We start from the raw sequence: 2507 nt of genomic DNA on the forward strand, positions 1-2507 counted from the left end.
TTTAATTTGTTTATTAACCCTAATAGTAAGTTATAGGTCTATAATCTACTGTTACAGTAGTTTCTTAGGACAATAGCATGTGCGCAGTAGATGTAGTAATATAGTTAACTAGATAAATATAATAATATGCTAAAGGCTTACTTCCTCCTTCTTATATTTGTGTTAATTGTTCTTATATTATTTAAGGAGTACTTTGTAATACTTAAGGTCTTCCTTAAATGCCTTCTAGCCTGTTGTTAATAGCTTAGTTAGCCTTAATAGTATATTAGTATTTGTAGCTAGTGCATAGTTAGTAATAGTTAGAGCCCTTAGTAAGAGTGGCTTTAATAGTAGTGGTGTAGTTGTCTTTAGGTTAATCTTGTCCTAGATGTTGCGCGACAGGCATCTCGCCTGTAGCTGCGCGAGCTAGCCAGTCTAGTCAGCTTGGTCCCTAAGGACTGTTGTTAGGTCGCAGTACGTTGGTTGCGCCATTTTAATTACAGCAGTAAGGTTGTAGCAGTTTAGTTGTAGTAGTAAGACTCTTAATTGTTAGATGCTCGTACTGTGAGCCAGAGTATGTGCTTAACAAGATCTTAGGTGGTATAATGATATATTGATGATCGTGGCGATGGTGTTTCTGCCCTGGCGTCGTGCTGGTTGCTACAGGATTGAAGTGGGGGGGGAATTAGCGCTGTTCGCGGCCGCCGGTGTGCGGGCCAATCAGGAGTTGCCAGGTCTCGCTTAATCGACCTGGCAACTGCTGATTGGCTGCACGACAGGTCCCTGCTCGATTGCGCAGATCCGACCTCTCGCCGCTCGCTCTTATCTGACAGCTATATAAAGAATAAAACTAGTGTTTTTACTTAGTATATATTTATAAAGAAGTAAAAGCTACTTTATCTTTCTTTGCTACTAGATAGAGGAATATAGTAACTACTTTACTTTTTACTTATAGATAAAGAAAAGTATAAACTTTACTTAAGCTTAAAAGTAGTAAGCTAACTACTATTCTTACTAGTAGAATACTAGAAGTACTACTAACGTACCTCACGGGCGAGTGGCCGGCCCGGGCGAGTGTCCGGATTTTGCCAAGACCACACCAAACTTCAACTTGTCTTGCATATTACAGCAAGTTACTGCAAGTTACTGTAACTTACAGTATACAGCACTAATCTACAGTATCTTGCGCATCTTTTATGCACGTTCGCGCGTTGTGCCCTGCCTTACTACACCTACTACAGCGTTGTAAAGACTGAGTGCCTGGTTTAACGCGCCTCTTCTTGCTTGCCTTCTTCCCATCATTACAGGCTTTAAACTCCTTTAGGGTAGTTAAGCGCACTCCTTCACTAACAGTAAGAGTCCCCTCCCTCTAGATCTGCTTCCTCTTGTGTGATTTACGGCGTGTGGCGGCCTCATTAGCAGCTTGAAGCTCTGCGACCTGGTTGCGCACTAAAACTAGTGAATACGCCATCATCTCTGCGCCCTTAGTGAGCTGATTAAGAGCATCAACTATTGAAGTTAGAGAGCTATTGCTATGTTGTTAAATCCTCTCTTTAATAAGCTTTAATTGCAACCTAAATTCTAGGGTGTTCTGTAGGGTTTGAGAGTGCCACGTACTCTTATCTACAGTAGGTAGTGGTGGAGTACACAGGCGCACTTCAAGCTTTAATATTACAGCCTCTAGATTAAAGGGGACTAAGCCAGCACCTCTAAATCCTCCCTAGATATTGCTCCTAGTAATAGAGGTATCAAAAGCTCCTTTAAAGCACGGTAAAAACTTAAGTTTTGTGATGCGAGTAATCTTGTTGCGCATTAGCAGCTCAGCTTGGCGACCATAGGCCTTCTTCATTAGGGCAAAACAACCCACGTCAAGCGGCTGCAACAGGTGCGATAAGTGTGGAGGCATACACAAGGTAACAATCTTGTGTTCTTCACAGTACTAGTAGAACTCAACTAAATTGTGGCTCTCATAGCCGTCCAGAATGAGCAGCCAATGGCTGCCAACAGTGCGCTCCTTTGTGTGCTTATTAAAGTGCTTCAGCCACTTAATACCAAGCTTGTTATTAGTCCAGCCGTTCTTAGAGACAGTGATAACCTAGTTGTAAGGTAAAGACGGCTCCTTGTACTAGGCAGAGAGGTAGTGCTTGCCTTAGAAGATAACAAAGGGTGGGATACTCCATCCTAACGCGTTAATACCCTGGATAATGCTGGTCCACTCTTGGTCGCCCTGCTGTACTGTCTTTAGTCTTCTACAACGCTCTAAGCCTGTAACAACAGCTCCTGTTGATATAACACCTATCATGAACCCAGACTCGTCAAAATTGTAGGTGTCTTCATCTAGGATACCATACTTGGCTTTAGTATTCTCCACCAGGCGGAACTAGCCCTGGATCACCTCAGGATCCTCGCAGAGGGCTCTCTTGTAGTCGTACTTTTGATTAAACTTGACTGTGAGCTCTGGGCGACGCTTGACGAACGTGCTAGCCCAGTTCTTGCCAACAGGAGGCTGGTGGCGCTCAGTGAGTAGA

This window comes from Didymella exigua (assembly GCF_010094145.1).
Source record: "Didymella exigua CBS 183.55 unplaced genomic scaffold M421scaffold_49, whole genome shotgun sequence".
Taxonomy (NCBI): domain Eukaryota; kingdom Fungi; phylum Ascomycota; class Dothideomycetes; order Pleosporales; family Didymellaceae; genus Didymella; species Didymella exigua.